The 19583-nt window shown below is 33.0% G+C and overlaps 1 protein-coding gene across 1 annotated transcript in view; it reads left to right on the top strand.

Annotated features, from left to right (window-relative positions):
* Positions 1–19583, top strand: part of SGCZ (sarcoglycan zeta) — a 1078905-nt gene that overhangs the window by 712287 nt on the left and 347035 nt on the right. The window lies entirely within an intron of this gene.

Raw genomic sequence — 19583 nt, 5'->3', positions numbered from 1 at the left:
GCAAATGAAAAAATGGAGCTTTCCTTTACCTCATATTATATCTAATGGAAATCTTATATAAAGTAAAGGATTCCTTAAATTCTTATACATTAATAACAGATTCATATGTAAAGTGAGCAGAGAAGAAAAATAAAACATTTTATAGCATAGTGAAATGTACTTCTAAGTTAATTTAACATTGTTATGGAAACATACTTCTTTAATATTGTATCAAAGTTTATCACCACCACTAATAATTTAGAATGCTTACATAATTAATAAGACAAAATATGTCAAAACCGTACTAATTGTACTCCATTGGTTCAGAAATTATTTTTAGAGATAATATGTGTCTGGATAACAAAAGCTATATACTATTGTTAGAATAATTCCTATTTTATAATTTACTATCTGAGTTGAGATTGAAATATTTCTGAACTATGTATTATGTTTGTTTTACCTGATTTACTTGAACTGTGTCTCAAATTATGGTAAAGGAATATAAGTAGTTTCTAGCTTAACTCGGCAATACCATGATTGTTATAACTGGGAAGAGTAGTTATTTACCACCTGCTGAAGAATAAATGTTAGTGCTCACCATATAAGAATAGATATGTTAATCATTTGCAATGGTGTAACATTATTATTTATATATTTATATTAAAGTTTATATCCCAGAAGAACTTTACTTTCTTTTTAACCATTTTTTCATGAATTTAAGTTCAACATTCCTGTCTTTATTGACTGCATGGAAATCTCACAAAAAGAAACATGTAATTTCTTATTGTATAAATTGCATTAGAAAAATAAATCTGAATCCAAACATCAAAGCAAGTAGTAGACATGCTAAAAAATATGAACAAGATTAAGATAAATCTGTGGACTGCTTCCTGACACTATCTTTCACTTACTGGGTTACTTAAGGCTTTCAGAGTTTCACGCATCCATCATAGGACCTAGTTGACACTTAAGATGAATTGATCAGTCTCAGTCATTATCTAATTTTAGGAGTTAAGCGCACTAAATCTCAGGTACAGCAAAAAAGGAAAATTCATATTTTGTGTTATGTATATATTAAGTGACATAAAGAAATTTTGAGAATGAGAAATATCTTGATTAGAGTGGTAGTTATATGAGAACACACTCTTGTAAAAATTCAGTAATATGTACAATTAAGTTCTATGCATCTTAAGCAAATCAAACTTTAATATGCATATATAAGTTTAAAAACTGAAAATTCTATGACAAATTATGAATTAGATTGGAATTTTGTTGAGGTAAACATATTGTAAAGTTAGAATCATGAAGCCTCAATAAGACAAAATAATTGCTGATGTTTTGGTAGACTTTTTTGTTTTGCAATAACTGTAGATTGTCAGGCACTTAAAAGAAATAATTCCTGTGTCCTCTACCGACTACCTCCGATTGTAGCATTTTTCAAATTTATAAACTTCTCACTAGGATATTGACATTGATACAATCATGTTGCAGAAAATTTCCATCAAGACGAGGATCACTGTGTTGTGTTTTTATAACTGTGCCCATTTCTACACCCCTCTTAGCCCTTGATCTTTTCTTCATTTCAACAATTTTACCATTTCAAACATAAATGGAATCATATGGTAAGTAACCTTTGGGATTGGTGCTTTTTTTTTTTTCTCAGCTTAATTTTCTGGTGATTATCCAAGTTACTGTATGTATCAATAGTAGGCTCTGTTTTTATTGATGAGTAGTATTAAGTGGTATGGATATATCATGGTTTCTTTAACAAGTTACCTACACTGGAAGAGATCTGAGTTGTTTCTACTTTTTGCTGTTCTAAATAAAGCTGTTATAAACATTTATATACAGATTTGTATGTGAAGGTAAGCTTTTATTTCTCTGGGATAAACATCCAAGAGTGCAATTGTTGGGTTTTATGATAATCGCGTGTTGAAATACCAAACTTTTTTCCAGCGTGGCTTGACCATTTTACATTCCCACTTATAATGTGTGAGTCATCTACTTCTTCCCTCATTCTCACCAGCATTTGGTGTTCGTTATTTCGTCTGTAGCTTTTCTAAATAGGTATGAAGTGACATCTCATTGTGGTTTTAATTTGCATCAGGGCTAATGATGTTGATCACTTCTCATGTGTTCATTCACTATTTGTGTATCCTCTCCAGAGAAATGTCTGTTCATGTATTTTGCATATTTTCTAATTAGATTGTTTCTATGCTGGTGAGTTTAAGAGTTCTTTATATGCGCTATATACTTAGTACTTTGTTGGGTATGTGGTTCATGAATATTTCTACAAATATTTCCCTGGGTGTATTTTTATCCTCTTAACAGAATCTTTCACAGAATGAAAGTTTTTTTTTTTTTCTTTTTTTTTTTTTTTTTTATTTGACAGACAGATCACAAGTAGGCAGAGAGGCAGGCAGAGAGAGAGAGGAGGAGGAGGCAGGCTCCCTGATGAGCAGAGAGCCCGATGCGGGACTCGATCCCAGGATCCTGGGATCATGACCTGAGCCGAAGGCAGAGGCTTCAACCACTGAGCCACCCAGGCGCCCCAGAATGAAAGTTTTTAATTTTGGTGAAGTCCAATTTGTCAGTTTTCCTATATGGATTATGTTTGTTGTCAAATTTGAGAACTCATTTTCTAATCTCATAATGTGAAGATTCCTATGACTTTAACCTTCTCTTGTTCTACATTTTACATTTAAGTCCATGATCCATTTTGTATTAGTTTTTTTAATAAGGTGTGAGACTTAGGCTAGTTTTTAAAAATTAATTCACTTATTTCTGTAGCCTATGGGTGTCCAGTTGCCACAGCACCATTTATTGAAAAGGCTATCTTTTCTTCATTTCATTGCTTTTCACCTTTGACAAAAAAATCTGTTGGGCATATTTGTGTAACTCTGTTTCTGGTGGGTTCTCTGTCTTGTTTCATTGCTTTATTGTTCTTTCCCTCCACTGATACCACTCAGTCTTTGTTATTGTAGTTATATACTAACTCTTGAAATCAGACTGATTCCTCCCAGTTTATTCTTCTATGTCAAAACTGTTTTAGCTATTCCAAAATCTTGTGTTATTTATGTATTTTAGAATAGTATTCTGTATATCTCCACAAATCTTGCCAGGATGTGGTAGGAATTGTGTTAATTTGTGAAGAATTTACACTTTATTCATAGACATGGTATATCTCCCCATTAATGTAGATCTGTCTTACTTTACTTTATCAGCAGTTTTGTATTTATCAGCATAGAATTTCAGTACATGTTTTGTTAGATTTACAACTAAGTATTTCAATTTTTATTTAGTGATTATTAAGACATGCTATATTTTATTTTTAACATCTACATATTCATTGCTAATACATAGAAATAGGATTTTTGAATCTTATTTCCTAGAACTTTGCTAAAGACTGCAAGATATACTGTATTGGTGCTATGATTTTTTTTAAATTTCTTAAGCTTTTCTACATAGGCAGTCATGTAATCTTCAAATAAACAGTTATATTTCTTCTTTTCCCATCTGTAGGACTTTACTTACTTGTCTTTTGTGTTGCACTGGTTAGAGTGTCCAACACTATCTTGAATAAGAATGTGAGAGTGAACCTTCTTACTGCATTCCATATTTTAGGAGGAAAGCAATCTTTCACCATTAAGTACAAGTTTTCTGTAAATACTGTTTATCAAGTTAAGGTAGCCACCTATCTGTTCTTATTTTTCTGAGAGATATAATCATGAATGTGGGTTAAATTTTCCCAACTGCTTTATTTTTTTCTGCCTCAATTAATATAATCATGTAATTCTTCTGTAGCTAATATCACAGGTTACATTGATTTTCAAATATGAAGCAAACCTTCCAAGTTTAGAACAAAACTTTGCTTGGTCCTGGTGTATATGTCTTTTTATACGTTACTAAATCTACTTACTAATATTTTGTTAAATATTTTATTTATATTTAGAGAAATATGGAACAGTTGTTTTTCATTTTCATTTTTTATTCTTTTTGCCTGATTTTGCTATCAGGGTGATATTAGAAAAATAAAGTAAATTGAGAATTATTTGCTCTTCCATTTTCCAATAGATATGGTGTAAATTTTATGTTAATTCTTTCTTAGGTGCTTAATAAAATTTCCCACTGAATCCACAGGGTCTGGATGTATGTATGTGTATATATATATTTTTTTCCAAGTTTTAAAATGATGGATTCAGTGTCCTTTTAATTATAACACTGAATAGTTTATAATTCCTATACATATTATATTATCCATGTCATGTTTAAATAGTGATTTTCTATTTTAACTAGGTTTTCTTACGTATATGTGATAGCATTATCATATTAAAATATGGTTAAATTACTCACAGTATTCTCTTTTTATCCTTTGATATCTGTAGGGACAGTAGTGACAAAGTGTCTTTCATTCCTGATCATGGTAATTTGTATCTATTCTTTACTCTTTTTTTTATCAGTTTTTTAGAAGTTTATCAATTTTATTGATATTTTCTGAGTCAGCTCTTTGCTTCCAGTTGTTTTTCTATTTTCATTTTCATTCATGTCTTCTTTTCTTATTATTTATGTTTGGCCTCATGAGGTTTATTTTGTTCTTCTTTTTATAAGTTCTTTGTTTGGGAACTCAGATAATTGATAATTGTTCTCTTTTCTACTGAATGGATTTAGTGCTACAAAATTTCTCTTTCAACAGTGTTTTAGCTGTCTCACAAATTTTGATATGTTGTATTTTCCTTTTCATTCAGCTCAATGCATTTTTGGATTTCCTTTGGAAATTCATCTTTGACCCATGGGTTATTAAATTGTGCTATTTTACTTCCAAATGCTTGAAGATTTTTCTATTCTCTTTCTCCTATTGATTTCTCTTAGATTCCATTGTTCCCAGAAAAACATTATCTGTAAGATCACAATGCCTTTAAATTTAGTAAAGTTTGTGTTATGATCCAAGATATGGCTTAATTGGGTATCTGTTCTATGGACACCAGAAAAGAACATATATTTGTTGAGTCCTGTGTCATATGAATGTTAAATAAATCCCTTTGGTTGATGATGATATTGAGTTTCTTCATATATTGGTTGATACTCTGATTGCTCTTTCAGTTGCTGAGAGAAAGATATTAAAATCTCCAAAAATAACTGTGGATTTGTCTGTTTCTTTTTTAATTCTCACAGTTTTAACTCCAGATATTTTAAATATCTGCTATTTTATGCATACATATTTCAGATTGCAGTGTTTTTGGGATGCACTGACCCATTTATCATTATATAATTCCCCTTTTCATCTCTGGTGATTCTCCTTGAAATCACTTTAGCTGATATGAATTTAGCCACTCTGGCTTTTCTGAGTAATGTGTATGATGTATCTTTTCCATCCTTTTCTTTTCAAACTGGCCGTGTTGTAATTTCCTTGCGTTTCTTGCAGACAGCATACTGTTGAGTAATTTTTTTTAATTCACTCTGCTAATCTGTGTCTTTTAATAGGTATATTTAAATAATTTACATTTAATGCAATATGCACTATGTTAGTACTTACATCTGTTCACTTACTTTGTTCTCTTTGTTTTTTCCTTGTTAACTTCTTCCTTAGTTCTCATAAGCTACTTTATTTTATTTTAGAATTCCATTTCAATTTATCAATGTCTGATTATCTTCTCATAGAACTTTTTAGTGGTTGCAGTCAGTAATAAATTATATAAGTGTAAGTGTTCACAATGTATCTGTGCTATTATTTTACCAATTAGAGTGAACTATAGAAACCTTACGTCTCTTTGCTTTCTCTTAGTTTCCATCATTTTTATTGTAATCATCTTAAATATTTTTCTTTAGAACCATACTAAATGATTTTTTTTCAAGATTATTTTTATTTCTTTGAGAGAAAGAGAGTGAATGTGAGAGAGAGGGTGTGCATTCACAAGGAGTGGGAGGGAGAGAGGGGGAGGGAAGAGCAGACTCCCTGCTGAGCAGGGTGCCCAACATGGGACAATATCCCAAGACCTGAGCCAAAGGCTAAACTGACTGAGCCACCTAGGTGCCCCTAAATGGTTTAGAATCATATTAGATGGATTGTAATTTTTGCTTTAGCAATCAAGCATGATTTGGAAGCCTAAAAAGGAGAGGAAAATCTATTGTATTTACTCATATTTTTGATTGTTATTTTTGTTTTCTTCTTTTTGATGTTCCTGGGATTATTGCCTAAAGTTTCCTCTCTTGGTTATGTAAATTTTTATTCATTATTTTATTTTTTAAGAGAACTTTCTTTAGCCATTCTTTTAGAGAATTTCTGATGGTGACAAATTCCCTGATTTCCCCTTCCTCTGAATCTGTTTCTTTCCCATTATTTGCAGAAGGATAGTTGCACTAGACACACAGGCTTCTGAATTGATGGTTTTATGTTTTTCTTTTTCTCTTAGCATGTTAACATGTTTGTGTCACTTCTTTCTGCCCACTGTAGTTTCTGATAAGAAATCTGTTGTCATGCAAATTATATTCCCTCTATAGGTAAGGTGGCATTTCTCTCTCACTGCTTTACTTTCTTTTTTTGTCTTTAGTGTTCAGGAGTTTCTATAATCTGTGTCTTGGTATGGATTTTGGGCAGTTTCCAGTTTCAAGATTTAGCTTCTTGAACCTATATATTTATTTTTTATCAAATTTGAGAATTTTTAGGCATCATCACTGTGTACTTTTTAAGCCCCATTTTTCTCCTCTCCTTCAAGGACTCCCAATAACACAGTGGTTTGTATTTTACTATCATTCCAGAGGTCCCTGGGCTCTGTTAGTTTTTTTGTTTGTTTGTTTTGTTTTTCCCTTCTTAGTATATTCTCTCTCTCTCTCTCTCATTCAGATTTAGTAATTGCTATTGTTCTATACTATAGTTTACTGATTCTTTTATTTGATCTCTTAATTTTGCCACTAAGCCCTTACAGTGAATTTTTATTTCACTTAATTATATTTTTTTAGTTATAAAATTTCCATCAGATCCTTCTTTATGTCTTCTATTTCTTTCGGAGATTTTCATTCATTTTGAATATATACGTATGTTCATTTGAGCATTTTTTATGGTTGCTAATTTAAAATCTTTTTCACATTGGGGCACTTCAGTGGCTTAGTCAGTTAAGCATCCAACTCTTGATTTTGGCTCAGTTCATGATGTGAGTGTTGTGAGATCAAGCCCCATGTCAGGCTCCGTGCTGCATGTGGAGCCTGCTTAAGATTCTCTCTCTCCTTCTCCCTCTACCCTTCCTTCTCCCTCTACCTTTCCCTCTTCCTTCTCTCCCCTTCCCTCTCTCCCCTCTAAAAAAATAAATAATAAAAATAAATCTTTATCAGATAATTCTGACATCACTGTCTTCTCAGTGTTGGCATGGTTGTTTTTCATTCCATTGAACAACTTATTGGTTTTTGTTGTTTTGAATATTTTCTATTGAATCCTGGACATTCCGGGTATTATGTTATGGAACTGTGGATCTTGTTTAAACTTCCTCATTTAGCTAGCTTCCTTTGACACTATCCTGTCAGGAAAAGGATGGGATGGAGTTCTTTGTTACTGCCAGGTGGGGATGGATATTCTGATTCCTCACCCAGCATCTGTTTACACCTTAGGGGTGATATTTTTACCACTGGGTGATGCTCTAAGTCTTGACTCTTCTTATGTCTCCTCTGGCACAACCTCACTGGGGAAGGGCAGGGACTCTTCACCATTGTCAAGTAAGAATAGAAGTCTGGGCTTTTCACAGAGTCTCGCCACATTGTGTTTCTGGAGAGAGGAAATGAAGAGGGAGGGACTTGTTCCTGTTTGTAGTGATCCATGCCTCTCTACTTGGCCTTTTCTTTTCTAACACCACCCAGGAGGGAGGAGAGAAGGTAATATTTGTCTTTTTGTAGTCCGGTATAAGTGGAAACTCTGGGCTCCCCTTTGGCTTTTGTTGCATTGGGTGAGTGTCACCACAGTGTTTACGTTTGTGTGTGTGATTTTGACTGGAATAGAGATACTATTATCCAATTTTTTTTTTTTTCTTTCTTGCTAGGCTGTCCTTTTGCTAGTTATTTGGGTATAGAGAGGAATATTTTGGAAATATTGTTTTTGACCACAGCTGTCTTTTTATATAAATCATTTAGATGTGAAATGTCAAGTAATACTGAAATGATTTTTAAAGCACTAAAAATATCTGGAAAATAAAGGAATATCTGAGGCAAAATAGTGTTTGTACCAGTGATATTTGAAAGTAATGTATTTTATATTAAAGCATTGTCTTGGATTTTAAAATGAAGAGCTTTGAAATGACAAGGTCAGTGAGAGTAGAATGGTCAACCTACAATGCTAAAGGTTTTCTTCATCTCTTTGAGTCATGCTTTTACAAAATATTATTACAGGATTTTAGGCATTTGCAATTTTCAGCAATTTCTCCTGCAAGCCAGCTCTTAACAGTTTCGCTTTAAATAATCATGAACAGCACAAGTAGCCCCAGACATTTCTCCATTTGTTGCATAATTGCTTTTCAGTGCCTATTCAATTATCCATATTTAGAGGGCTTTTCCTTTTTTATATTTTTAAATTAGAGATACATCTTGATTTACATTGCAATTGTCAACATACCAATTAAAGAGAATACTCCTAAACCTTATCCCTTAAGCATCAGCAAGTCAATTGGTCTAACTGATAATGTAATGTAATGTAATGGAATGGAATGGAATGGAATGGAATGGAATGTATATTCTTGATTATATATGTACATTCCTAATTATATATACACATATTCCTAATTATAATATAAATTCCTAAATCAAGGAATTATCAGATGGAAAATTTTCAAAAACTTATAAAAAACCCTTAAACCTATATTTTTCAAACACATTTTCTCCTTAAGAAGAATTGTTCCCTTTAACAAATGTATAATGATTAGAGGTAAAGCCCACAGTGGGGGGGATGCAAATCTCTTCATCCTGATGTCACCAAGGTGCTCATCATGGCACTAGGCAGGATTAATCCTTGACATCTAAAAACCTCTGCACAGGATGCTTTGTAAAAGGTCCTCTGTCTTTTTTTTTTTTTTTTTTTAAAGATTTTATTTATTTATTTGACAGAGGGAGAGATCACAAGTAGGCAGGAAGGCAGGCAGAGAGAGAGAGGAAGGGAAGCAGGCTCCCCACGGAGCAGAGAGCCCGATGCGGGGCCCGATCCCAGGACCCTGGGATCATGACCTGAGCCGAAGGCAGAGGCTTTAACCTCTGAGCCACCCAGGCGCCCCAAAAGGTCCTCTGTCTTAATTATCTCTTGTCTTCTGAGATTTACAAAAATTCTTTTTGGATTATAAAGTTATTACTAAAAGAAAAAGAGGATGCCTTTTTTGGAAGTCCATTATAATACCATGTGTGTCATTAAAAAATATTTATTTTATAACAATAGGCAAATAGTTTGTGCTGGAGAATTCATGGTTTTCTAACTATTAATTAATTTAGTATTGCAGTGATATTCTGACTCTTTTTTCGAGAAATTTATCTAATTTTTAAACTATTAAGTATTGATGAAAAATTTTGTTTCAATCTCTTCAAATACCTGATGGAATAGGGTGGTTTATATTGTTTAAACTTTACTGGAGTACAATTGACAGATAAAAATGTAAGGTGTAAGATGTGATGATTTGATATACTTATATACTGTTAATTGATTATCACAATAAAGTAAATTAATACATCTATCATCTCATATTAGTTACCTTCTGTGTGTATGTGTGGTGAGAACATTTAAGCTCAACTCTCTTGGCAAATTTCAAGTATCTTAATACATTATTGTTAACTATAGTCATCAAGTTATACATTAGATCCCAAACCCTATTCATCTTACAACTAAAGGTTTGTACACTTTGACCAACATCACTTCTCTTTCCCAACTTCCCAGTCCTTGACAGCCACCATTTTACTGTTTGTGATTTTAACATTTCTAGATATCACATACAAGTGAGATTCTGTAGTACTTGTCTTTCTCTGACTTATTTCACTTACTATAATGCTCATAAGTTCATCTGTGCTGTCACAAATGGCAAGATTTTCTTATTTTTATGGCCAAATAACATTATTCATATGTGTGTGTGAGTGTGTGTGTGTGTGTGTGTGTGTGTATGTATATATATCCATCATTTGCTTTTCAACAGACAGTTTGTTTCCATATCTTGGATATTATAAATAATGCTGCAATAACTATGATATGCAGATATCTCTTTGAGATAGTCTTTTCATTTCCTTTAGATATATCCTGAGGAATGGGATTGCTGCCTTATGTGGAAGTTCTATTTTTAATATTTTTGAGAAAAATCCATACTGGCTTCCAATATTGTACAGGTTTGTTTTCTCCTCAACAATGCTATATGTTCTGTTCCTCTACATCCTTGACAATACTTGTTATCTCTTATCCTTTTGATAATAGCCATTCTGACAGGTGTGAGGTTATATCTAATCTAACTGTTTATCAGATATATAGCTTATAACTATTTTCTTCTGTTCCATACGTTGCTTTTTCATTTTGTTTCCTTTCATATACAGAAGGTTTTTAGTTTGTCATAGCCCCCACTCATTTATTTTTTCCTTTTTTTGCTTATGCTTTGGTGTCATATCCTAAAAATTATTACCAAGATCAATGTAAAGGATTTTTTCCCATATATTTTCTTATAGGAGTTTGATGGTGTCAGGTCTAACATTCAAGTCTTTAATCCATTTTGAGTTATTCTTTTGTGGGAGGTGTAAGATGGGGGACTGACTTCATTTTTTTGCATAAAGAGACTTAATTTTCCTAGCACCATAACACTGAAGAGACTATCTTTCTCCCATTCAGCATTTTTGGCACCTTTGTCAGATTATTAGTTGACTGTATGTGCATGTGTCTGCTTTTGGACCTGAATTCTGTTCCACTGGTGTTTGTGTCTGTTTTTGTTTCAGAACCAAACTGTTTTGATTATGATAGTTCTGTAAACATAATTTGAAATCAGGAGGTATGATACCTCCGGCTTTGTTCTTTCTCAAGATTGCTTTGGCTGTTTCAGGTCTTTTGTAGATAATATGAATTTTAGGAATTTTTTTCTGTATCTGTAAAAATGCCATTGGAGTTTTGATAAGGATTATATTGATGCTATCGATGGCTTTGAGTAGTGTGGACATTTTCACAATATTTATTCTTCTGATCCATGAACATGTGAAACTTTTTAATTTATATCATTTATTTTATCAATGTCTTATTGTAAAAACTACACTGAAAAGTGTACAGATAGTTCACCTCCTTGGTTAAATTTATTTAAAATCTTAAACTTTATCTAAAGTTTTAATTTCAATGGTAATACATTATTATTTAAATTTATTCTTATATATTTATTATCTTTCATGATATTTAAATGGAATTTATTTATTTATTTATCTTTATTTATTTGAGAGAGAGCAAGAGAGAGAGACAGAGGGAGAGGGAGAAGCAGGCTACCCACTGAGCGGGAAACCCAATACATGACTCAATCCCACAACCCACAGATCATGACGTGAGTGGAAGACAGATGCTTAACTGAGCCACCCAGGCACCCCTTTTTACTTATTCTTTCTGAGATAGTTCATCCTTAATATATAGAAATGTAGCTGATTTTTGTATGTTTGCTTTGTTTCCTGAAATTTTACTGAACTTGTTTATTCTAACAGTGTTTTGGTGAAGAGTTTAGGATTTTCTGTGTATCCTATCATGTCACCTGCAAATAGAGACAGTTTTACTTCTTCCTTTCCAATTTTGGATGCTTTTTGTTGCTTTGTTGTTGTTGTTGCCTAATCATTCTGTGTAGGACTCCAATATTATGTTGAATAGCAGGTATAGGAATGGATATCTTTGTCTTATTTCTGATCTTAGAAGAAAAACTGAATACTTTTGATGTTAGGTGATAAATTATGATGTTGCATATGATGTTAGTTGTGGGCTTGTCCCAGAAGATCTTTATTGTGTTGAGGCACATTCCTTCTATACCTAATTTGTTGAGATTCTATCATGAAAAGATCTTGAATTTTATCAAATGCTTTTTTTTTCTTCATCAACTGAGTTGGCCATATGATTTTATTCCTCCATTTTATTAATATGGTGCATCACATTTACTCTTTCTCCCATGTTGAATCATTCTTACATCTCAGGAATTGATCCTACTTGATCATGGGTTATGATCCTTTTTAATATAATTTTAAAATTATTTTGGTAGAATTATGTTGAATAAATTTTAATCTATTGTCATAAGGGGTATTAGCCTCTAATTTTCTTTTCTTATATTATCCTTATCTGGCTTTATTATCAGTGTAATGCTGGCTTCATAAGATGAGTTTAGAATGTTTTTTTCTTGTCCATTTTTTGGAAGAGTTTGAGAAATATTAGTATTACTTCTTATTTAAAATAAATTTGGTAGAATTCACTAGTGAAGCTATCTGGTCATGGGCTTTTCTTTCTTTCTTTTTTTTTTAAAGATTTTATTTATTTATTTGACAGAGATCACAGGTAGGCAGAGAGGCAGGCAGAGAGAGAGGAGGAAGCAGGCTTCCTGCTGAGCAGAGAGCCCGATGTGGGGCTCGATCCCAGGACCCTGGGATCATGACCTGAGCTAAAGGCAGAGGCTTTAACCCACTGAGCCACCTAGGCACCCCATGGGCTTTTCTTTCTTGAGAGGTTTTTGTTTACTGGTTCGATGTCCTTAGTCATTATTGATTTCTTCAAATTTTCTATTACTTCATGATTTGGTCTTAGTGGGTTGTATGACTGTAGGAATTTATCCATTTCTTTTAGGTTGTCCAAGTTATTGGCCTATAAATTTTTTATAACAGTCTTTTATCATCCTTTGTGCTTCTGCTATATCAATTATAATGTCTGCTTTTCATTTATAATTTTGAGTTCTCTCCTTTTTTTATTGATGAGTCTAGCCAAAGGTTTTTCATGTTTATCTTTTCAAAAAACAGCTTTTAGTTTCATTGATTTTTTTTTAAATTTCTGTCTATTCTCTATTTCATTTATTTGAAGTCTAATCTTTATTCCCATTCTTCTGCTAATAATTTTTCTTTTTCTAATTTCTTGAAGTGTAAAGTTAGATTGTTTAAAATTGTTTTCATCATACATGAGTCTATAGCTATAATAGTCCCTTTTAGAACTTCTTTTGCTACATCCCAGAAGTTTTAGTTTGTTGTCTTTCCACTTTTTGTCTCAATGTATTTTTCTTGTTTCTATTTGATGTCTTCTTTGACCTATTGGATATTCAGGAACATATTAATTTCCTAATATTTGTGAATTTTCCAATTTTCTTTCTCTAATTGATCTCTAGTTTCGTATCACTGTATTCAGAAAAGATACTTGGTATAATTTTAATCTTCTTAAATTTCTTAAGCCTTATTTTGGAGCCTATCATATGATTCACCCTGGAGAATGCTCTGTGTGCACCTGAGAAGAATTTGTATTTTGCTGCTGCTGGATGAAATGTTCTGTATATGTCTGTTAGGTCCATTTGGTCTACAGTGTTGTTCAAATCTGTTTGCTTTTTGACTTTCTGTCTGTATGATCTATCCATTGTTGAAAGCAGATTATTAAAGTCCTCTGCTATTATTATATTGCTGTTTATGTCTCCTTTTAGTTCTATTAATATTTGCATTATATATTTCGGTGCTTTGATGTTAGGTGCATAAATATTTATAATTGTTATATTTGTTATATCTTTTAGACAAATTAATCCCTTTATAATTATATACTGGCACTCTTGTGATAATTTATGACTTAAAGTCTAATTTGTCTCATAAAAGTATAATCACCTCTGCTGTCTTTTGATTACCATTTGCTTGGAATATTTTTTCTGTCTCTTTACTTTCTGCCTATGTGTGTTTCTAAAGCAAAAATGATTTTCTTAGAGACAGTATATCATTTGATCTTCTGCTATCTGTTCCGTCACTCTATGTTATTTGTTAGGAATGAATCAGTTTACATTTAAGATAATTATTGATAGGTAAAGACTTAGACTTTATTAAATATTTTCTGTTTTATGGTTCCTCTGTTCCTTTCTTCTCTTTCTCTCTTTCTCAGTGATTTGATGATTTTTTTGTGATGGTGTGTTTTGATTCTTTTCTCTTAATCTTTTGTATATATATCATAGGTTTTTCCATTATGGTTACTACAAGTCTTATTTAAAATATCTTACAATTTTAACATCCATTTTCAAGCTGATAGCAATATGGACTTAAATAGCATACATAAACTTTGTAGTTTTACCTCCTAAAACATGACACATATTTTAGGTTATCAGTGTTATAATATACGTCTTTTGTATTTTATATCCAATAACAAATTATTATAGTTATAGTTATTTTTAATACATGTGTTTAACATTTTTTTAAACTACAATTGATTTGGACTTCTATACCCCACCATTACAATATCAGAGCATTTGACTCTGGCTATAAATTTCCCCTTACTGGTGAGTTTACACATTCATATGATTCCATGTTGCTAATTAATATCCTTTTATTTCAGTTTGAAGAGCTTTCTTCAATATTTCTTACATGTAAATACAAAACTAAAATGAACATTTTATTACTGACTTGAATTATAAATCTACCCTTTCTTCCATAATCTCTCAGGAAAATACTTCATCCTTTTTTCATGATATTTGATTCCATAGGCTCTCAGGCATGTACAATTCTAGAATAAAATTGAACGGGAAAGCCCCAAACATTTGAGCTCTTTCTATATAATGTAAAGCATAATATTAATTTTTTTCTCTTTAGAAAATTAGAGATAAATGTCATAATTTAAATGTGAAAACAAGCATAGAACTATGTAGTTCAAAATCAAGTAGTGTGAAGATAATTTGATAAAAATATCTGTAATAAATATGATTTATGATATAAATGCTATTCACCTTATTTTCTAAAATTATGCACACATAAAATAACAGAATCAAAAGATTCCTTCTAAAATTTAATCATCTAGAATTGGTTCTTTTAGAGATTAAAACTATCATGCATACTTTCCATACATCTTATACTTAAAGCACGCTATAGTGCTTTTTCTTTTTTTTTTATTATTTTTACTAATGTGTAATGTATTATTTGCCCCAGGGACACAGGTCTGTGAATCATCAGACTTACACACTTAACAGCACTCACCATATTTCATACACTCCCCAATGTCCATAACCCAACTACCCTCTCCATACCCCCCTCCCCCAGCAACCCTCAGTTTGTTTTGTGAGATTAAGAGTCTCCTATGGTTTGTCTATTTCCTAATACAATTGTGTTTCATTTTTTCCTTCCCTACCCCCCAAACCCCATGGCCTGCCTCCAAATTCCTCATATCAGAGAGATCATATGATAAGTTTATTTCTCTGATTAACTTATTTCACTCAGCATAATACCCTCTAGTTCCATCCACTGCATTGCAAATGGCAAGATTTCATTTCTTTTGATGGCTGCATAGTATTCCATTGTATATGTGTGTGTGTGTGTGTGTGTGTGTGTGTATATATATATATATTGATATATATAGATATATATATACCACTATTTCTTTAGCCATTTGTCTGTTGATGGACGTCTTCGTTCTTTCCATAGTTTGGCTATTGTGGACATTGCTGCTATAAACATTCAGGTGCACATGCACCTTCAGATCACTACATTTGTATCTTTAGGGTAAATACCCAGTAGTGCAATTGCTGGGTCAGAGGGTAGCTCTATTTTCAACTTTTCGAGGAACCTACATACTGTTTTCCAGAGTGGCTGCACCAGCATGCATTCCCATCAACAGGGTAGAAGGGTTCCCCTTTCACCGCATCCTCACCAACATCTGTCATTTCCTGATTTGTTAATTTTAGCCATTCTGACTGGTGTGAGGTGGTATCTCATTGTGGTTTTGATTTGTATTTCCCTGATGCCAAGTGATGTGGAGCACTTTTTCATGTGTCTGTTGGCCATCTGGATGTCTCCTTTGGAGAAATGTCTGTTCATTGTCCTCTGCCCATTTCTTGATTGGGTTATTTGTTCTTTGGGTGTTGAGTTTGCTAAGTTCTTTATATATTTTGGATACTAACCCTTTATCTGATATGTCATATGTGACTATCTTCTCGTATTGTGTCAGTTGTCTCTTGGTTTTGTTGACTGTTTCCTTTACTGTGCAAAAGCTTTTGATCTTGATGAAATCCCAATAGTTAATATTTGCCCTTGCTTCCCTTGCCTTTGGTGATGTTTCTAGGAAGAAGTTGCTGTTGCTGAGGTTGAAGAGGTTGCTGCATGTGTTCTCCTCAAGGATTTTGATGAATTCCTATCTCACACTGAGGTCTTTCATCCATTTTGAGTCTACTTTTGTGTGTGGTATAAGGAAATAATCCAGTTTCATTCTTCTGCATGTGGCTGTCCAATTTTCCCAACACCATTTGTTGAAGAGACTGTCTTTTTTCCACTGGACATTCTGTCCTGGTCAAAGATTAGTTGACCATAGAGTTGAGGGTATATTTCTGAGCTCTCTCTTCTGTTCCATTGATCTATGTGTCTGTTTATGTGCCAGTACCATACTGTCTTGATGAAGACAGCTTTGTAATAGAGCTTGAAGTCTGGAATTGTGATGCCACCAACTTTGGCTTTTTTTTTTTTTTTTTTTCCTTTCAACATTCCTCTGGCTATTTGGGGTCTTTTCTGGTTCCATATAAATTTTAGGATTATTTGTTCCATTTCTTTGAAAAAAAATTGATGATATTTTGATAGGGATTGCATTAAATGTGTAGATTGCTTTAGGTGGCGTAGACATTTTTACAATATTTGTTCTTCCAATCCATGAGCATGGAACGTTTTTCCACTTCTTTGTGTCTTCCTCATTTTATAGTTTTCTGAGTATAGATTCTTTGCCTCTTTGGTTAGGTTTATTCCTAGGTATTTTATGGTTTGGGGTGCAATTGTAAATGGGATTGACTCCTTAATTTCTCTTTCTTCTGTTTTGCTGTTGGTGTATAGAAATGCAACTGATTTCTGTGCACTGAATTTCTTTATGCATTCTAGCAGTTTTGGAGTGGAGTAGTTTGGGTTTTCCCCAGGAAGTATCAAATCATCTGCAATGAGTGAGAGTATGACTTCTTCTTTGCATATTCGGATGCCTTTTACTTCTTTTTTTGTCTGATAGCTGAAGCTAGGACTTCTAGTACTATGTTGAATAGCAGTGGTGATGGTGGGACATCCCTGCCATGTTCCTCACCTTAGTGGAAAAGCTCTCAGTTTTTCCCCATTGAGAATGATAATTACTGTGGGTTTTTCATAGATGGCTTTAGTGATATTGAGGTATGTACCCTCTATCCCTACACTTTGAAGAGTTTTGATCAAGAAAGCATGCTGTATTTTGTCTAATGCTTTTTCAGGATCTATTGAGAGTATCATATGGTTTTTGTTCTTTCTTTTATTAATGTATTGTATCACATTGATTGATTTCTGAATGTTGAACCAACCTTGCAGCCTAGGAATAAATCCCACTTGGTCATGGTGAATAATCCTTATAATGCACTGTTGGATCCTTTTGGCTAGTATTTTGGTGAGAATTTTCACATCTATGTTCTCAAGGATATTGGTCTGTAATTCTCCTTTTAGATGGGGTCTTTGGTTTTGGGAACAAGGTAATGCTGGCCTCATAAAATGAGTTTGGAAGTTTTCCCTCCATTTCTATTTTCTGGGTCAGTTTCAGGAGAATAGGCGTTAATTCTTCTTTAAATGTTTGGTAGAATTCCCCTGAGAAGACGTCTGGCCCTGGGCTCTTATTTGTTGGGAGATTTTTTATGACTGCTTCAATCTCCTTACTGGTCACGGGTCTGTTCAGGTTTTCTATTTCTTCCTGGTTCAGTTTTGGTAGTTTATATGTCTCTAGGAATGCATCCATTTCTTCCAGATTGTCAAATTTGCTGGCATATAGTTGCTCATAATATGTTCTTATAATTGTTTGTACTTCTTTGGTGTTGGTTGTGATCTCTCCTCTTTCATTCATGATTTTACTTATTTGGATCCTTTCTCTTTTCTTTTTGATACTTCTGGACAGGGTTTTATCAATCTTATTAATTCTCTCAAAGAACCAGCTCCTACTTCCATTGATTTGTTCTACTGTTCTTTTGGTTTCTATTTCGTTGATTTCTGCTCTGATTTTTATTATTTCTCTTCACCTCCTGGGTTTAGCTTTCTTTGCTCTTCTTTTTCTAGCTCCTTTAGGTGTAGGGTTAGGTTGTATATATTAGACCTTTCTTGTTTCTTGAGAAAGACTTGTATCGCTTTATATTTACATTTATATATTTATATTTATATTTATTATTATTTATATTTATTATTATATTTATATTATAGGACTGCCTTTGCTGAGTCCCACGGATTTTGAACAGTTGTATTTTCATTTTCAGTTGTTTCCATGACTTTGTCATTTCTTCTTTAATTTCCTGGTTGACCCATTCATTCTTTAATAGGATGCTCTTTAGCCTCCATGTATTTCAGTTCTTTCCAACTTTCCTCTTGTGATTGAGTTCTAGCTTCAGAGCATTGTGGTCTGAAAATATGCTGTGAATGATCCCAGTCTTTTGGTTCTGGTTGAGACCTGATTTGTAACTTAGGATGTGATCTATTGTGGAGAATGTTCCATGTGCACTAGAGAAGAATGTGTATTCTGTTACTTTGGGATGGAATGTTCTGAATATATCTGTGATGCTCATCTGGTCCAGTGTGTCATTTAAATCCTTTATTTCCTTGTAGATCTTTTGCTTGGATGATCTGTCCATTTCAGTGAGGGGGGTGTTAAAGTGCCCTACTATTATTGTATTATTGTCATTGTGTTTCTTTGATTTTGTTATTAATTGGTTTATATAGTTGGCTGTCCCCATGTTAGGGGCATAGATATTTAAAATTGTTAGATCTTCTTGTTGGACAGACCCTTTGAGTATGATATAGTGTCCTTCCTCATCTCTTACTATAGTCTTTGTCTTAAAGTCTAATTTATCTGATATAAGGATTGCCACTCTGCTTTCTTTTGATGTCCATTAGCATGGTAAATTGTTTTTCACCTCCTCACTTTAAATCTGGAGGTGTCTTTGAATGAGTTCAATGTCTTTTGAAATGAGTTTCTTGTAGACAACATATTGATGGGTCTTATTTTTTTATCCATTCTCATACCCTGTGTCTTTTGATTGGGGCATTTAACCCATTTACATTCAGGGTAACAATTGAGAGATATGAATTTAGTGCCATTGTATTGCCTTTAAGGTGACTGTTACTGTATATTGTCTCTGTTCCTTTCTGGTCTACTACTTTTAGGCTCTCTCTTTGTTTAGAGGACCTCTTTCAATATTTCCTGTAGAGCTGGTTTGGTGTTTGCAAATTCTTTTAGTTTTTGTTTGTCCTGGAAGCTTTTTATCTCTCCTTCTATTTTCAATGATAGCCTAGCTGGATATAGTATTCTTGGCTACATATTTTTCTCATTTAGTGCTCTAAATATATCATGCTAGTTATTTCTGGGCTGCCAGATCTCTGTGGATAGGTCTGCTGCCAATTTCTACCATTTCTACCATTGTATGTTGTAGACTTCTTGTCCCAAGCTGCTTTCAGGATTTTCT

The sequence above is a fragment of the Lontra canadensis genome, unplaced genomic scaffold, assembly GCF_010015895.1.
Source record: "Lontra canadensis isolate GAN:19392208 unplaced genomic scaffold, GSC_riverotter_1.0 scaffold139, whole genome shotgun sequence".
Classification (NCBI taxonomy): Eukaryota; Metazoa; Chordata; class Mammalia; order Carnivora; family Mustelidae; genus Lontra; species Lontra canadensis.
Note: the sequence above shows the minus strand (reverse complement) of the source record. Positions and strands in the feature narration are given on the sequence as shown.